The sequence below is a fragment of the Protopterus annectens genome, chromosome 10.part0, assembly GCF_019279795.1.
Source record: "Protopterus annectens isolate FY-2018-M chromosome 10.part0, PAN1.0, whole genome shotgun sequence".
NCBI classification, from domain to species: domain Eukaryota; kingdom Metazoa; phylum Chordata; order Ceratodontiformes; family Protopteridae; genus Protopterus; species Protopterus annectens.
In genome coordinates, this window is record NC_056744.1 from 67306462 (window position 1) to 67326878 (window position 20417).

Here is a 20417-nt window from a genome sequence, read left to right on the forward strand (position 1 = left end):
ACAGGATAGGCATTCTCATTTTCTCCCTCGGCCTATTTTGTGCTGCCCTCCTTGAGTTTGGAGGGAACTTCAGAATATGGTTTATTGGTTAGGATCTTAATGGTATGTATCTATAATTGTGTGTTGTTTCTATAACAGGTCATTATTTGTCTAAAAAAACAACCATCTTGGTCAGAAGTAAGCAAAAGAAAAAAAAAGACTCAGATTTATTGAAATGAGGCTGTAAAAAGACTGCTACTTTCATGCCTCTTTTTTGGTACTTACCACAATGAATCAGTATTTGTAAGTGTACTTTTGTGGCATGCAGAAAAATGCAGAACAGGAATAAATAGCATAAAGACAGTCATCTCTAAGGTCAGAATACCTACAGGAACACACAGAAAACAAACAGGCTAAAAGTAGACAAAGCTGTAGGTGTGCACCACTAAATGGACAAAGTTCGACTCTACTGCATTGATTAGAGTCATCAGTAGTATTCTGAATTACAGATATGGAAAATGATGTATAAATGATGCAGGTATTGCTGAACCACACATCTAGAATGATATTAGTCAAAGATTACTATTCAAGACTGTACACTATTCCTGGCTTTGCCAATTTTGTGTACGATAGGTCCATATGTAGTTAACAAACATGTGGCCCAAAAGATGACTGGATAACCTATCCAGTTTTTCAGTTGCTCAAGAGCACTGTCTGGTTAAGTGACTTGTCAAGTAGTAAGTAAGTGATTATGAGCTACCCGACTACGTACCTGCATGCATAACATGAGCGTTGCCAGTTATTACATACTGACCTGTTGCTTGATGATCTTTGTTGTATTTGATGAACTGGTTTTGCATGATGTATTAATTCTTTGCCTAATTTCCCAGGTCCTGGCGGAAAAGGATCCATGAACCAGCTCACTTACCCAATTAACAAATATTAAATTAATAAAATAAATTAATGTATCTTCATGTACTGAAAAAAAAAAGCATTTATTAGTGGACAAGCTGAAACATTCTTGTCTGCCCTATTGAAAAATATAATGGATTCCTGGCCATTGCACCCAACTGATTTTTTTTTTTTTTTTTTGCAGAAATACATTCATTAATTCTTCAAATGCTCATTTAATCCAGTAAAGGTTCATGGCGAAGTCTAAGACTATATTGGCAGTCAGTGAGTGCAAGGCATAGAAATTTATTGTGCGTGAGTTGTCAACTCATTACAGGACACACATAAATACAGACAGATAAGCAGAGGCAGACAGAGTGAAGGAGACAGACAGATATACATACACACATGCACACACACACACACACACACACACACACACACACACACACACAAACACACACACACACATGCATGCATGGCATAGGCCCTGACTATGAAGAATTGCCTGCACAACTGCAGTACATCTCTGGGATGTGGGAAGAAACTGGAGCACACAGGAAAAGCCTCTACAAACACAGGGAAAGCATGTAATATAGATTCCACAAATAAGTCCCACCCCATCAAGATCTAAACTGAAGAATCAAGAATTATGAAACACCAATGATAAGCAATGATAAATTGTGTCACCCCTTACAGGAAATGTTAATGCAAAAACAAAAAGAGATCCAGAGAAGGAAGAAAAGAAAATCCAAAACCAGAAAAGTGTGAGAGAGTTTAAGAAGAATACAAATATCACAATGCTCTTTTACATTTTAGAGAGGGCAATACAGGAAGAAGACAGACTCGGTAGTTCTATCAGCCTTAACTACTGTTCATTTCTACATTTCAGTACGTCTTGGTTGAAGATATTAGCACTCAGAACTTTGTCTGTCCATTAAAAGTGGTCAGTGAAGTAGTCCCAATAAAGCTTACTATATCAGGACTCAAACTTCCTTTCACGTGCAGATTTGGTTCAGTAAAAAAATTATCTGAAAAGCTTGCTCAATTCAACTGTAGATTTAATTCTGCTGCAAAATGAAAGAAATGGATGGCCTTACTGGGAAGAGAAACCCTGCCTATGTGCTTGGCAGGCAAGAATTGGTTTGGTAATAGCTAGAACAGGAAATGGTTTTGAGTTTAACTGTCTATATGCTTTTACTTTTTCAGTCTGTAAAAACTAAGCTAATGCTTCACATGACAAGTCACTAGCAATCTTGACAGCGGTATTACAACCCTGTTCTGCCACAAGCCAGACCTCATCATGACAATACTTCTCACATACAACAAATGATGAGGTCACTGCCTGGCTACACTAGGCTAAATATAATCATGATGGGATAAATTTCCTACTTGGTGGCTACTACTAACCTGCAGTACTTTCCAAGGTTCCAGCTACCTAATGAATAACTTATTCATACAAATTTAATTTGTCATTCATTAAATCTTTATTATACTCCAGGGACACTCTCTTTTAAATTTTCTTTTACTATGAAAATGATTGCCTCATGGTAAGTATCTTTCTGACCTCTTTGATGTTGCAGTACATGAAACCATCTTGGCCAACAACACAACACAAGTCACCAAACACACTTATAAATACATATACTTTATATATATATATATATATATATATATATATGAAGTATAAACCTCTGGACACACCACGAGAAGTTCAAGTTCTTTTATTAGATAAAACAAGATAAGCGCTTTCACGTGCTGGATGCGCACGCTTCTTCAGATCTCAATTAATTCACAAAATGTTGATCCTTTTAAAATAATCATCAGCCTATGGAAAAGCTTCCTCAATCAAAGGTCTAATTAATAGTCTTGAAGTAAAAGAAACATAACATTTCGTTCATAACTTTACTACATCTTACTAAATAATTCATCCTTTCTCAGGTTCAAATTCTTGTTAACCTGTAAGAAGTTTCATTTATATCTGAAATGCTACATTCTAAAAGTATGTAAAGCAGTCGGCGCTTTTACGCATGCTGCTGACAAATAAAAACAAATAAAAACATTTTATGATCTGTCTTATATAAAAAACCTTCATCAATTTCTTTAATGTTATGTTACAATATCATATAAAAACTACTAGTAAACCTCAATAAAAACATAAATTTGACCTTAACCTTTTGTTTTGAGACGTATCTTATATACTGTTCAAAACAAATCATGTAATGGTAGTAAAACTTGTGTAAACATTAACTTCTATAAATATACATATAGCGCTGAGCATTATTAAAACATTAAAAAGCATAAAATCAAATACATTCAACAATAAATATAAATATATAAATAAATGAATAATATTCATTAAATGAATTTCATTTTCATCATCTAACTCTAAGGGCATAGAAGTCTAAGACTTTATCTTCATGATGAAGAAACTGACTTCTAGGACTTTTCAGATAACACGAAAACTCATATTGAGTGAAACCAAAGTCACTAAATAAGATCTCTGTTGTTATGACTTAGAAGCCTTGTCCGATATAGCTATTCTCAAATTATGTTAAAAAACATTAAAGCTATTCCCATTATTATAGCTAACTTACTGTTTCATCATTACAGTGATGTGAGGGAACCTAAATGTATCACCCATATAAGAGGGCTAGCCATATCTGTTAGCCTACTTCATAATCAGTTGGAGCTACTCGAAATAAGTCACTAATAATTTGTTAGATTCATTCAATACCTGTCAAAAAATTTATATGATTAGCACTTGCTGACTATTGTTAATTACATTATTCAAGTCAACTTATTTGGGGCCTAACATTTCAGAGCACAATGCCCTCATGGTTTTTACCAGTGGATAGTTAGCCCGGGTTACATATATAATCTAACACTATTAATAAAGCTAACATGAATATTTTCCAAGCTTAATTAAATATATGGTTATGAATCACAATCATCAAACATTGTTAAAAAACTGTAAGAAATGTGAAAAATGTCAAAAATGACAAATATAAAGCAAATGCAGAAGATAAACATCAAGAGAATGCTCTCCCTATCAGATCAAATCTCTAATAACATTATCATTTCACCAATTTTTAACTTTAGAAGTTGCTTTGTGGTTGAGTATTTATAAACTGTTCTTGAATGAAGCCGTACAGGTGAACACTATTTTACTTAAAGAATGATGTCTTAGAGGCTTTAGTATAAATGTTAGCATTACTTTTATGAGATGTAAAAGGTCTGAAGAAGCCCATGAGGGTGAAAGCGCTAGCCTGGAATTCCAATAAACCTTGGATTTTATACTACATGCTTGAACTATTACTTATAGTGCTACTAGTTTTCTCTGTGCATGGTCCGATCGCCATGGAGTGCTCTGGTGCTGTTTCTTTGTTTTAAGTGTAGAAGAAATTAATAATGCAGAAAAAAACAGAAGAGAATGGTATTTGAATATAATGAATGAATATTAACACTTAACATGGAGAAAGCTATATGGATGGATGGCATTGAACATCATATATGTATGATAATATGGAAGAATAGCAAAAAGTGTATTTTGTAGCAGTATTAAATGAATGGTTAGAGGCAGGAGTGGTAAAAAATTTGTACTGGCATTATGAAATTCATATGAAAAGAAGAGAAAAAGATTATAAGACCTTGGAGACCAATAATGTTGAATAACAAGATTATAAGATTGTTAAGCGAATAATAGGTAAACAACTAGGAAATAGAGTAGATGCAGTGCTTGGATATACAGCTTTTGGTGAGAAAGAGAAGGAAGATATGGTCTATTATGGATAATGAAACAAGTGGATAGATGACATCAAAAATAAAAAGTTGGAAACTAAAGTTATCATAGGACATATAAACAAAGTGGTTGATAGAATACTACAGGAATATTTATAGGACGTATTAAGATATTATACTAAAAGTGAAAAGATAACACAAATAATTATGCCAGTATATGAGAAAAATAATGTGAGAATAATATTAAATGGATGGTTAAGTGAAGAAATAAAAGTAGTGTGTGGCATAGGGCAAGATGTCCTGAAAGTAGCATTTTATTTGCACTAGTTATGAATGTGGTTGTTAGAAAAATGAATAGAGTATTAAATATTGCAAGTTATAAAATAACAGAATCAATAATACTTTATGCAGATGATATAGTCTTCGTTACTAAAAGAAGGAATGGATGGAAGAAGGCATTAGAGAACTAGATCAATATTTAAAGACACGGTTTATGTATAAATAAAGATAAAAGTAAAGGATTTGCATTTAGGGGAAATATAGAAGGTATTCAGTTTAATGATAAGGTTATGGATATATTGGGGATAGTATCTGGAGCAAGTAAGCATAGAGAGAAACAGTGGAAGAGAATTAAATAGAGATTAAGAGAAATGTATATGTTTTGGAAGTCATATAAACTGTTATATATAAAAAGTATTTTAAGAAATTCAATTCTGTTAGGTAAATGGGCTTATTTAGCAAGTATATATGATCCTGCCTAGGTATGAAAGAGTTATTGTCCACTGTATTTTCTTTTATATGGGGATAATGGCTCAATCCAGTTACAAGACAGATTTTATACGTTAAGAAAGAAGAACGGGGACTAGCGTATTAATCCAATTGTTAATGCAACTTCTTTGAATCTTTATAGAGCTCAGGTAGGATTAAAAAAAAAGAGAGAAGAAATTTAGTAGATCTTGTATTGAAAGCTAAATATAGTTTTTTTGGGGTATAGCATAGATTTAGGGTAAAGGTGGAAAAAGTATGTGAATGCAGAGATAAAAGAGTACCAAAACGTTTTTTTAATGGAAACTGGATATAAATAATGTAGGAAAAAACAGAAAAGAATGGTATTTGAGCATACTGAATTAATATTATTATGTTTTCCCATGGAAGCATTTAGAGAATGGAAAAAGAAATGCTATTAAAATAAGATTTGCATGGTATAAAACATATATATGAATGTAACGATTTTTTGTAGAGACTGACAATAGGTAAACTGCCTGTTAAAGCTAATATGCCCTTTAAAAGAATACAGAAAAGCATATCTAATCACGGTGGGGAAATCAAAATAACAAATCATGTATTTTTTAAGTGTTGTACAGTGAAGAAGTTATGGGAAACATATGTGAAAATAAAATGTTGAAAAGTTTAAAAATGTTGAAGATTTAAATATAACTATGTTCAAATATAGGTATTATGATAAAACAAAAAGAGGTGAAAGAAATTGATAAAATTATATTCTATATTTTATGGACAATATGGAATGAGAGATCCAATGAAGTGAAGGTTAATTGGAAATGGATATTGTCTGAGATTTTGAAGAAGATACATTTTTGGCTGTGAAAAAAAGGTGGGAAGGAATGATTGAAGTATATGGAACTGTACTGTATTGTACATAAAAAGTATAAATAATTGTAAATGTATTTTATACAAATAATATAAATAATGTACATAAGATGTGATAACCAATAAAGAAATCCTGCTCTTTCTGATAACTGCAGTGGAATCTTTTACATCCACCCGAGCTACCACCAACTCAAGTAGATAAAGTCTCAGTTTAAAACTTCATCTGAAGGACAGCACACTCAGGAGTGCAGAACCCCCCTTATGCTGCAACACAGTGTCAGCATCTGATCTACCTGGTGTGGGAACAAAACCTGAGCATTCTGCATTGAAGGTGAGTGTGCTACCTGTTGCACCACTCACACTGTCAGTCCATTCAGACCTAACATCCTTGACCACCATAGGTATATAGGAGAAGCTTTTCTAAAGGTGAGAGCTAAACTCCTCCCACACAGAAGCATCAGTTAGGTGTCCTCAGAATAAAGAAACCCTACAGTTTTGGTCTTTGTGGGTTTGTCCAGCTGCCAACCTGGCCATTTGATCTGACTCACCAACAAATGCTGATATGCTAGATAACATTTTCTATTTCAAACTGTGTCACTTTGACTCATCTATCTCCTACGTCAGATGATAATGCCTTCCTATGAACTTTGGATCGCTGACGTCCATAATTATTTTTAATGATAATAAGTAAACTAATTTTGTATTTAGTAACCTTATTCTTGATTAGATCTTAGTAACAGCAATAACAGAAACATATACAAGAATGAAACACTTTTGTTTCTAAACTTAGACATCAGAAGTTATGCTGTCAAGTTAATGATATCTTCAGACTGGAAAGGACCAGTGTCACATGACAGAGATCAAAAACAATGTTCTACATTTCCAAATAGGGTTGGCCTGGAATAAGGAATTCTCTTCAGGTACTAAATGATAGATACATGCTGAAGGATTTCTGATAGCTGCCCCATACTATGATTAAAAATGGTTTGAAGATAGTCATTTACTAATGCCCTGTCCCTCAGAGTTCACAAAATCCTGCTTCACCTTGGCAACATACAAATTACCATTTCCAACTCACCCTGAAAGGAAACAGACAGTAGGAACAGTATCTATTGCTCATGTTCTAAAGTGGATAAAAGCATTATATAGCACACAATGTAGAGAGCTATTGTCTAGATAAACAGTCAGAAAACAATGCATAGAAAAAAAAACTTGTCAAATTTGACCACACTGTTCTAATTTGGTATACTTGACTAGACTATTTGACTTGCAAAGGACAGTGGTCATGTTTAGTGTGAAAACTGAACTAAAAAAAAACAGACATTGTTTATCACTGCACATTGCATACCCCCACTATTTGGGACTGCTAATAAATCTCAATTTTCAAAAGAAAAGTAGTCTCTGGACACAAATGTTAACCACACTGTTCAGCAAAATCAAAATTAATGATTTAGTCAAGCCCCAAAATATAAACAGAACTGAATCACTGATGCTGAAACTTTGTATACAGTTTTAGCATTTAATTTGTGCAGGTAACACCTTGTTGGATAAGCCATCTAACATCCTGCTTGTGATGCTATGTCATGATCTAATTCAAAAAGGGATTTTCCCACCAAGTAGCAAAGGGAAACCCAGAAATGTGGGCTACACCACAAAGCTATGATGAGCTACTGCACTAAATAAGTATCAGTTTCCGTACTTAATGGCTTTTAGTAATGCCAAACCAATGAGAAAGAGAGAAATACCAGTAACTAAACAACAAGAAACCAGTACCATAATGACACGAGAAAGTGAGTCAAAGAAAAATAACAATGATGTCTATATGTCCTCACTAACAGACACCAATAAATAAAATAAATCATATAATCATAAAATTTGGTATTTGCCAGTAAAACATAATTGGAGTAACTCCACCCAGTGAAACAGTGCAGTACAAAGTCACAGTATGTTTTGAATCCAAATGTTCAGTTTTTCTACCAAATAGAAGAGCTTCTCAATGCTGACAAGCCAACAAAAAAGGAATCCTTACTGAACAATTTTCAACATGACAAACTAATGACCAAGTCTAACTTAGAATATTGATATCAGTTTGTTGGTGTACAGGAATGGTTTCTGCATGCAAAATCACTGAACCATGTTCAAGACACAAACCAAGTGAAATGAAATCTGACAAGCATCCAGCCAAGTCCCAGCTCTGAAGTCCCAGCTCTGAAAGGCTGAGCGAAAAGGGACTTAACCACTGGATACAGTCTGAAAAGTATCCTAGGAACACTCTTATTGGACCTAAAAGGGTGTGTGCCAAGTATTTAAAGAAGATTGTGTGAAATGAGCATGCATTTGTATTGTGAACAACATAGCTAAGAAAAGAAAAAGAATCCTGGACCTACATTCACATACAGTAACATTAGCTATGTCCAAAGACTTTAATGGTTCACTTTAGCACATGTGCAGTTGTGTGGCCATTAAAGTGTATGATCGAAACAGACACTTTCACTATACCTATATTACTGAGGTTAAACTTCCTTTGTTTTTCTTCAGTGATGTCAGTGCAAGGAAAACACAAATTTTACAATTCATTTTAAATACGAATGTTATGTCCAAAACATTTCCAGATGGGGAAATTGCTGTTCTGGAGTTTTGTCCCAGAAGTGATATTCAGTATTTTATACTTAGCAGCAGTACCATAAAGGTTTTTCAAAAAAATACAGTCACCCACTTAAGTTGTGGTTTCAGAAAATGCATGCCTCATACATCAATTTTCATATTTAAAAATTCTTGACAGTAATATGCAATGATGAGCTCACATATTATTACAAATCCTGGAAGTTCCCTGTTTCTGCAGTAAGCACAACAACACAGCAGTTTGAATCAGGCTTAGAATGTGCAGTACTGTGAGTTTAACAAATATGTACTTTCCTGTATCTATACTTTCCTTTTTATGATGTCATATGAAGAATTTGGTATTTAAAGTCTATATGTGGAAGAAGTCAAAATAATCATGCTTTCTGTGTCCATTTTTACACTCTATACAGTAAAAGACTGATTCTGAATAAGCTGGCATTCATAGGTTCATTTGTTGTGGAAATGTAAATAAACCACTTCAATCTTTCTGATTATTCCCTTACTCTTTGACTCTGTTTATCTTTCTGTCCATGTATAATCTGTGCATGTCCATCTTATTATTTTGACATATATAATTCAATATGGAGTCCTTCTCATACTGTGTGGTTCAAGGCAAGCACACAGCTATCTCACCATAACTAATCAGATGCCCTCACCTATCCCACACACTTAGCTAGCTATGAATCTCATCTACTCCTACCTTCTGTGATGGGAAATTAATACTAGCCGAGTGGGTCTGTCTTTCTCAGGATGGCTACTTCTGGCTTCCCACAGCTGACCAGCAGCTGCTTCCAGGGCCTCTCTTTTTCCACCATGTCTGCTGAGCCTCCTAATTTTCCCAAACTGTCTCCAACATATGTTGAGGGCCAGTGAAGATATTAGTAACTGAGGCAGCATTATATTGCTAGAGAATGTTTCCATTTTAATTCACAACACCTTTGCACCTGCCCAGTGATATCCCTTTAGTGAAACATGCAGTGGGTGTCAATGTTGCTCTGTCCCCCTTACCTTCATAAGGGGTTGATAACAAGACTGCTATTTCCTTCCACAGGCAGTACTACACACTGTTGTTCTATCGGTCTCCACCAGAGATCAATCAAACAAGAAAGCCCAAGCATTAGTGACCCCCCCCCCAATAGATGCATGCACACATCCTTCCTGCTTACAATGTCAGTTACCAGAGACACTTTTCAAACCCAGGCTGCTTGGGACATAGTCCGACAGATATTGTGATGTACATGTTACAGGACACAGACAAGGACACAGACAAGGAACTGCACTGTCTCCCCAAGTTAGATATGGTAGGTACTTACTGGGCAAAGTTGCGACAGGTTTACCAGAGAATGGTGTAGAATGTGAATGTTGTGTGTGGGGGGGGAGGTGGCTATAGCATTTTGCTATAACAGGAATGAAGAAGGGTTAGTGATATGATACTCCATACAAAGAAAAAGGCATGGGACACTGACAGGCAGGATCACCATAATAGGTGGATAATCTATACAGACGTTTCTCACTGAGGCCAGGGAGTTTTTGGTGTCATTCACCAGCCAAGAGGCCCCCTCATACATGGCAGTAGCTTAGAAGGGGGAGCTGGGCTGACATCAAGCACCCATATGTCAGCTGGGAGATGTACTACCTTCATAATTTCCAGCTATATTACAGTACACCCAAATACCTTTAAAGTCAAGGAATAGCCCACCTACATATCTGCCATTTTTGGCACCACTGGTCTGCAAGTGCAGCAGCCTGTACAACAAAGTATGTATGTCAAGCCTGCTATACCTGAACTTTAATGTGTAGTACAGTGCATGCCTAGGAGGATAGAGAAGCAAATGAGTAGGAAATCAATGGTGGTGTGTATTCCTGCTCTCACAGATTTCATTGGTGGAGGGTTCAGCACAACAGGCCAACATAGCTCTGATGTCAGCAGGCACCTGTGGCTGACAATGATGACAAAATGCAAGTGGCCTGGGCCAATGACACAGTGGCACTCTATGCAGTATTACGTGGGAAGGGTTCACCTGCATCTACCATAAGAAAGACTCTTGAAGAGATACAGGCTAAGCACAGAGCCTTGCCAAGGCATGAAGGACAGCTTCTTCCTGATAGTCCCCTTTGGCTCCTACTGTGTCTCTAGTACACACTGCATCTAAACTCAGCACTACCTCTGAGGTGGGCATACCCACCAAAGGGGGTATATGCAAGTGAGGGATAATGTGCTGCCATGATACCAGGTCCATCTCTGATATAGCTAGGACACTTGGCATTAGCCAGCAGATGTGCAGATCAATCATCTAGGCACAATCAGGTGCTTCCCACACCATGTTGATAACTAAGAGGGTTAGTGTGCTCCATGGAATTTGGAATGACTTGCAACAAGAGCACAATGACTACAGTGCCTGAAAGTAGACAACACTGCTGAGGTCTCCAATGGCAAATGTGTCTGTGAGACATATTGCAACCACCCACCAATCTGCTTCCAAAAGCCATTCCATTCACTCCCATGGCAGAGTCAGTATGCAGAGTTGTCAGACATTCCAAATCAGACTTTAGAGACTGTTAGAGACATAGCCCGGCCCTATGGGCAAACAGGCTGCCATGTCCCAGAGTGGTCACAGTCAGGGCAGCCCAACAATTGTGATGCCTCATCAAGCTATACATGTAGGTTCTCATAGCTTTAATTCTTCTTCTCATGTTGGCATACAGGCTACCAGTCTTGTGGTTGACAACCACTTTGTAGGCCATGATGCTCATCAGATTCAAAACCCACTACACCGTACCAGAGTGACGGTCATGGCCCTATAGTTCTACCACCCTTGACACAGACACCATCAAGCCCCAAGAAAGCCAGCATAGTGAACTATGCAACTTGACCTCACAACTGGATGGTGTGAACCCAGATTACCCACAGCCTCCCAGGGTATGCGATTACCTTGTTCAACTTTCATGACCCATGACCCTACCCCATCTCATAGCATTGTAGTCACCTGTCCCTCAACCAGCTCTGTGAATGATGATGATAATGGCTGTGCCCTGCCCATCCCCTAACCCATGCGGGTATGTATGATTATGCCTGATGCACAGCATAACTACTCCATACATTGCCCTGCACAGTCTAGATATGATAATGCATGCATTCATCACTGTATTGTTTGTTGCCTGTGTCATGGTACTTAGTCATAAACCAGCTGACACCTTTTTGCTAGTGGTAAAAATGCATAGCACCTGTTTCTCCAATGACTGTGGTACAGCTGCTGCTGTGTTGTCCTCACCATGCCCTTCCACTGCTGGAACAACTGGTATGGAAGGTAGTGCAAAGATGTTAACCTGCTAATCCAGCTGGTTCTGAATGCCAAGTTGTGCAATGTGGCAAACACAACAAAAATCTTGCTGAACATTTCAAGGCTGTTTTACAGTGTCCCTCCTGATGTATCTAGGGAGCAAAAGTGCCCCTTGAATAGGCTGTCTGCTCCACTATATTATATATTTTGACATATGTTGTATTATAAGCCATTTTCTACATTGTCTTGAGATTGCAGATGGTATTATTAACTAGGGGGTCTGCGGCATATATACCATCACTTGCAACACACAGCATATTATATTACACATACTCCCTGCTTGCATGGTACCTATGTGTACTGATCTGCCTGTCTAGCCTCTTTGAGTGCCTGCAAACCAGATAACCTTGTATGAAATCCCCTCATAGGAACTTTTGATACAAGTTGAATTTGTGCCAGATGTGAGAATCATGAGAACTGTCCAGGTGGTGCACAGATGCAAGATAAATAATGCCCTGTGCATTACAGATCACCCAGTAGTTAAAGGAATATAATTTATTTATTTATTTGAACTTTATTTACTGTGAAAGTCCACTGGGTCATTCAGAGCCCATTTTCACTGAAGACCTGGGGATAAAAGCTCCACAATACACATACATCAGTGAAATTCATTCAGAAGTAAATGCAAAGAATAGCTAGTGCTCAGGATGACAAAAAATTAGCATACAGGTAATAACAAATAAAGAAGGTAACATTATATGGAATTTTCAGGTCTAAGAGCAGTGAGGAATTACAGCCTAAATTTTATAATAGTAGATAAGACATGACTTCGCTCTTTGTGCTGATTTGCTGCTTTCTCGGAGGGCCAGGTGGGGCCCTGATGATAATGTGTGTGCAACCATTGGCTCCCAGGAACTCACAGAAATGGGCAATATCATAAAATGCTTGGAAAATGATGGCCCTCTCCTCTGCAGTCCTGGAGAACCACACATGTTCCTCCACGAGGAATTGGCTCATGATTCCACGGCTGATCCATGCAATATCCTTAGGATGTCTTCAGCAAGTCACTTGAAAGTTCTCTGTGGCTAAAATGATTAAAGCGACATATAGTTTAATATCCACAGGAATGTCCTGATCATTTTTCTCAAAGTCTGCATGTGGGCAGCAGAATTTGACAATGTCTCATGCACTGTCCCCATCATCCACAAAGAATAAATAGTCTACAATCTGCTGGTCATTCATGTGATAGTATGTCTGGCATTCCAGGCACTGGCTGTCATGTATACAGCTGCTTCTACTGCAATCTCTGATTCTCTCGCATACAGCATGAGTCCCAGTGCATAAAATGGTAATGAGCCATGGTGCAGAATCCTTCTTTATGTTTTTGAACTGGTTTGCTACTTTGGGTTTCTTTATTTCATTTATTGTGTGGTTCATTTGCACAGAGTTCATTTCCATTTATCATGCACTCATTATCACATGTTGCGTGCAGTACTGTTTTGCACCTTCCATGATTATCTGTCCATGTCTCTGAATCTTCAAAACCATGTGTTTTACCTCTACCCCGCTATTTTGCCCTGTGCAAGGTGCAAAATGTCTAGGGATGCCAGCCGAAATCTCTCTGAACAAGAACTACCAATTTTTTGAATATGAAAAACCAGTATTCCTAATTAGACCATGCTAATTAATTCAACATAGTTATCAAAATATTAATGCAGACAGTAATGTCCATAAAAATGCAAATTAATAAGTATAATACAGTGCCATGTTACAAAACTGTTCACTAATCAAAAATTATCATAAACAGTGAACAAAATGAATTATCTTTGGAGTTATTTCTGCATTCCTCATCAAATAAGTCATTATCTTCCCACTAAAACTTCAAATGTACCCAGATTAACTAAAATAAATAAGTAAATGCTTTCCTGTTGTATGACAGCTCGTAAAATACAATAATGGCATATCATAAACTGAAGAAGGGCTGGTACCAATCAAACATAATGTGCTACTTCCTAAAAACTTTCAGAGAAACAAAAGACCGACTTCCAGAAGTACAATTTCACAAAGGTCAAAGGAAGCTCCTAAACAAGGGTAATCACTTGTTTATTTAAAACAAAACAGGTGGAAGCAAAATATTCACAGTCAATTGGTACTTCAGTTTCAGCTTCAGTAAAATTATTCAGTCATATTTCTATTGTTGAAAACTTCCTCGTGTCAGGCTTGTTTCTTTTGAGATAGTCTATACAGCACCTCCTGTTACTGTAAAACAGCTATGCAATTCTTTACCATTCCCCTCAGATAATCATTATGTTCAAATCCCATTCATGCATATACATTTTCTGCTCTAGTTGTATAATTCATAATACACTCAACAAGATGCATTCTGAATGGTACCCGGGGCTCAACCCCGCCCCTCCCCTAGGAACATGTGTAATGCTGTATTCTAAATACTCTTTAACTGTACACATATCATGGAAGTAGTGAGCATTCATTCTTTCATTCATGTAGCCAGTGCACTGTGCATTTGAGAAACAATAATGTTCACATAGATACAATGTTACAGAACATCTTTTATGAAATGGGTCAGCTAGATTGCAAGGTATTCTGGGAACTTACTGCTAAAGAATAAGACATACCACACTGTGTGTTTTGCATAACATGAAACGCTGTGATTTCAGCATTAGCTACATACTGTATGTGCTAAATAACACATATGTAACTCAGGTAAATTGTGCTTTGATTCCTTAGACATGCTGTACAGTCTTTTTTCATAGTTTTTATCTAATTTTCTATTTCACAGTGCCTAAGCAACTGAACTTAGGTTGTGCAACAATTTACTGTGTTGAAAATCCAAACTGCAACGTAAACAAGCAATTACAAGGACATAGTTTTTAAAAAACCAAGTCAGCAGCTGATACCCCAGGAAAAAAACATTATTCAGAAAGTAGGCCTTTCATGAGAAAATAATGTGTGTAGCATCAAATTTCAAGAGATATGAATTTTAAATACTTATTACAATGCAATTAGATATTGCAAGGCTCCTTTACTCTGTGATGCAGAACCAGATGTTATTCACAGCATTAGCCATGCAGAAGGTGCAAGCATGCACAGGAAGGTATGCTGGTGCTGCAGTTATTGCTTCTGCCTCATGCCTTCTGAGTTCCTATTGCACCCCTCTGTTATTGTGTCCACAGCCACCTGTGCACATGACAGCTGTACCTCACTCAGTCTATCTTCCTGTGTGGTATATGTGAGGATGTCTGGCCATGCACTGACCTGCTCAGCCTGATAGCAAACAGTGCAAGTATTATGTTTGCTCCCTGTAACACACCACTGTCACCTTGTGCTTGTCAGGGTGTGTATGACTTGACATTACCACTTCTCTTGCATTACTTTATACAGTGCCAGTCATTGTCTGGCAGGTGGTTTTGCAGCTGCTGTTTGGTATTGTTCATGTCAAACAAAGGTGGTGATTTACCACACCCTGTTAGTTGGGCATCTGTGTGGTCTTTCCTGCTTTTGTGCATGCACTACAACACTTGGATTTGTGCACATGTTTTATAATACTGGAATTTGGCCACCCTCTGTGGGTTTTGTACAGACGTCATAAGCTAGAGGTTCAGCAGGAATTCAGCATCAACTGTAACAGAGTATGCTCGTGTGCACTGGATTAATACAGTGAACACACTGTAAATGTAGCCTTATACATTATCATTGGTCACAAGTACCTTTGTGAATCACACAAACTACATGAATGCTTTGCAGACTTGTTGGTTATAACTCAACCCACATCACACTCTGCCTGGCAGTTCACAGAATGGTAGCTCTTTCTGTTCACAAACCACTGAGATTATGGGCTAGGCAAAGCCTTTATTACTATATGTGTGAAATCTACAGCACCCAGTACCTCGGGGAGCAGGCGATGGTGGGGAAGGCATGCATCATGTTAGATCGCTGCAGAAGTATGTTAGAAAACCATATAGACTCCTCCACAAGCAGTAGTAATATCTTTAGGGAACTTCTCAAGTAACCTAGAGGCAAAAGTCTGTGAAATACTCAACATGCCCCCACGTAGTTTTTAAAAGGTCCCTGAATATAGAATACAAAGAGAAGTAAATACCTTGGTCTCCACATTTATGAGAAGACCACACATTCCTATTAATAATGTGTGTGGGCAGCATATGTCAACCAAGTCCAATATGATCTCCCTTATCTCCTGATCAGTGTAATTATGGTAATTCAGACTCTTACAGCAATGTTTTATTTGGCACTAGGTGTCCCCTTGTATATATAGGTGACAAATGACAGTGCTGCAAGATACAATAAACTGCAGTATGATCAGTATCGCTACTACAAGCATTCTATCTGCAACTCTAACATTTTGAGGGAGCTTTGAACTTGTATAGGCAGGCAAAAAAAGGATAGCAATTTCAATTACATATGACCAGAGCTATTGCAAGGTCAATTGATGCCCTGGGGAATGTCATACTTGGCTATCCTATCCCCAAATTAATGACCAAAAACTGTTCTCATTGTTACTAGTTCTGGAAAAACACCCCCAAAGTTGAAAACATCTACATAATAATTCCTAGATACACATACTAACAAACCCAGTCTTTTAAGCAGCCTAATTCTAAAATGATTAACTGCTAATGCTTTCAGGGAAAGACTGCCACCTTGGCACCTCTTCTAAAGTGCCATTTGCACCTTGCAAATTGAGCAGATGCCTCCTTACTCCCCACCTTTATTTCACCTTTGCATATGAGTATGAATCACAACTCTGCGCACCTGACATACCCCAGCATATAATTACAACCTCATTTCCCTACCCACTTTTATTTGCAAGTCATTATATGGTTATCTACACATATCTTCCCATGTGCATTTGACCTCACTGCATTATAGCACAACACAGGGCTATGAATTATTAGTCTGCACGTGACTGCATGTGGGCAATTCCTGTACAAATGTGTGCTACATGCCACACAACTTCTCTATGGATCCTGGCTATATTTTTGTGATGAAAAATAAGGTCTTATCTGAAGATCTGATATGGAATTATGACTCTGAAGCTGAAGCTCCATTTATGGAACGGTTTACCATTACACCCAGACAACAGAAATACATGTTAATAGATGTACCACAACAGCACTACTAAGATCGTTACAAAACAATATTAAAGACATTAATTTCAGCTAGACCTGATGTTGATATTTACATTCCAGTCTGATACACTTATCTCACTTCCACTTTTAGTACACACAGTATTTTTTTTTCAGTATTAATCCTTGCTAAACTATCAAAACAGCAAGGCATCATATTAAGCACTGTCAGTAACATTAAAAGCCCCCCCCCCCCCCAGGCTTCACTGCTTAAAAGGCAAATGCACTACTAGGAAGTGTGCATGTCTTTTTTGTGAAATGAAACCAAGCTACCTAAAAGCAAACACATTGCCATTACAATATTTACAATTATGCATTAGCATTTTAATTTCCTTATCAACTTGTCGATAGTTTTTGACAGGTCTGTGTGGCTACTATATTTTTCACTGAGAATAAAAAAAAATGCATAAAATACATGTAATTTTGGTAAACTGGTGACAATATGCAACAAAAGGATAATGGATGATACCAGGAATGACCTCCCCCCCCCCCCCCCACGGGTAGCCCACTTTTTGATGTTTTTGACAGGTCTGTGTGGCTACTATATTTTTCACTGAGAATAAAAAAAAAATGCATAAAATACATGCAGTTTTGGTAAACTAGTGACAATATACAACAAAAGGATAATGGATGATACCAGGAATGACCCCCCCCCCCACGGGTAGCCCACTTTTTGATGTTTTTATTTAGTTATTTATTTTATTTTTATGTTCTGACTTAAGAATCACATGTATTTGGCAAAGCAGAACTGCTAAAGATGCTAATGGTGAGGGATTTCTGCCATACATCCCTCTGATATGGCAACATTTTTTACTAAGTTCCCTCTTTCAGTTTCCATGTCAAGCACTTTACACAGAGTTCCCTTTTTAACTCCTACATGGCAGTACTGTATACAAGGGCTGCTCTCCCCACACCCCATAAGACAATATGCACATTGTGTTTCTTGTCCTACCATCTACCTATTAGTATTCTAGATCAAGTTCCCTACTTAATTTCATACACAAGAACATTCTTCACAATGTTTCCTGTCTCAGTTTTTGCATAGCAGCATTCTGTGATGACAGAATCTCTTTGAATAGGTGTTTTGTACATCAAGTTCCCTATAGTAGCTCCTCGTCTGTTAACATTCTATACAGCGAGTTCCTTGTCATATCATACATGCCAACATTCTGTATGCTAAGTTCCAATGTGAGCATTTTGTATTTGTTTACTCTATCCTAGTTCCTATACATCAATATTCTGTACACCAAGAACTCAGACTGACAGCCAGTGGCGGAAACAACATTCAAAATTTTAAATTGTTTTGTTCTTGTTCAGAAACTCCAGTAGAACTCTCATTATAATTCTTTTTTATTAAGAGGACCTGTGTTACTGCCTTTTTACACCTAATTACAATGTAGTACAGTCTGTTTCTGAGATGCAAAACTGAAAGCTATTTGCAAATAAATGTGTATGGGTTGCAAAATGTATGGAAAGCTCAACATCCTGTAGACAGACAGGTTAGGAAAAGTATGTTTCTGGCATGAATTTTCTGTTGGAGCCACCTGGCCAGAAGAAACGATCACATACAGTAAAATAAAAAAGCTTGCTTATATTCAATAATGTTTTAAAACAAAGTATGTTTACGTTAATGAGTTATCCGGGGTAGATCACTGATCCCTACAGTTAAACCTGTTGCCAGGTATATTTAAAAAATCATTATATACAACTGTAAGTGGAATACAAGCCAAAAATGCTGAGAACAATCGGTAGGTTTTGTAACAGTGCATTTAATACAAAATTTGCCAGGCGAAAAAGTGAACGGGGAACCAGAAATGGAGAAAACAGGAAAAGGCAGACAGAAAAAAAGAACTACATTTCTGAGAATTATAAAGCGACTATAAGTTTATTAAGACTGGTTTTTTAAAGTATTATTAACAATTTACAATGCACACAATGCAGTACATGCATAATAACTCTTACAGGGTACATCTCGTGTGAGTATGTTTACCTTAATTCATGCTAGGTTGAGCTTCCTGGATAACATTTACTCAGTCAGAAGTAAGTATGGAGCATAATTGTCAAACGCAGTAAGGAATCACAGAAGTGCTTGTAATTTTTTTTTTGTTTGATAATTTATTAGAAGGTCACTGTCAGTCAGTGCCCTATATGCACTTTGTTGACAGCAGGAACTGCCCCATAGCTGGCACGCGGATATACTGTCAGCATAGGTAACAGAGACTCAAACTACACGGACTGAATATTCATGTAGCTCACATGCACTTCTCTGCCTAGCACCACCCTGGCATCTGGGAACACGCCTTAACCTCGCTACATACAAGCATCTAGGTCCGAGAAGCGGTTACTTATAGGTATGACATTATTCGGGTCAGAAGGTGACACAGGACCAATTTGTGAAAGCTGAGATCACTTGCCCAAAGCTCTGTCGTCTGACAGTATTTACAAGTTAGCACAAAGCCAACATTTTATAAAAGAAGGGAAATATAGGGGACTTTACTGACAATTAGAAAATGACTGACATGCCCGTGTGCTTCCTGAAAAGAAAAAAAGCCCAGAGCAGGAGTTCACCTACCGAGATATTTTATAAGACCCAAGTACTTCTGCCATTCCCAAGGTTCGGGTCACCGAAACGGTCAAAATCCCATTGCCTAGGGTAAACCCTTTATCCAGCACACCATATGTTATCTTCATGAGTGCTTCCTTCCAGCATAACTCATCTTCAATTGTAATTAACGCCCAGATGCGTGTTCAGAAATATTTGCGAGTGAAGCTTCAAGGGTTCCACAGTAACAATCAGGAACTGTCAATTGCATACGTACCGCTAGCTTTTGTCACGCCCATATCAACCATCAAATGGAGGAACCGGTTGGAGGGCTGAGTTTGCTGGTGAAAAGGGGGCGGTGCATAGAAATCAGCCACTGGGGGCACTAGCTTCAAAAATAATTGCTCATCGTTGCATTCGAAGACCGTATATCGCTCTGTGCTTTCGTTTCTGATCTGTGGTGTCAGAGTTGCCCATATGTGTAAAGGATGCTATTTGCCCATATTTTCGATCAAAAGTCCAGACCTGGGTAGTATGAAATATTGTAAATGTCATCATATTTTGAGGTGAAAAATATCTTCTAAATGATGC

General features: G+C 37.4%; 1 protein-coding gene across 1 annotated transcript in view; it reads right to left on the bottom strand.

The window, feature by feature from the left end:
* PIK3R5 (phosphoinositide-3-kinase regulatory subunit 5) overlaps positions 1-20055 on the bottom strand; it is an 823030-nt gene extending 802975 nt beyond the window's left edge. The window contains exon 1 of the mRNA XM_044085025.1: positions 19857-20055. The gene's annotated coding sequence lies outside the window, so the exon portion shown is untranslated. The remainder of the gene's footprint in view (positions 1-19856) is intronic.
* Positions 20056-20417: the final 362 nt, after the last annotated feature.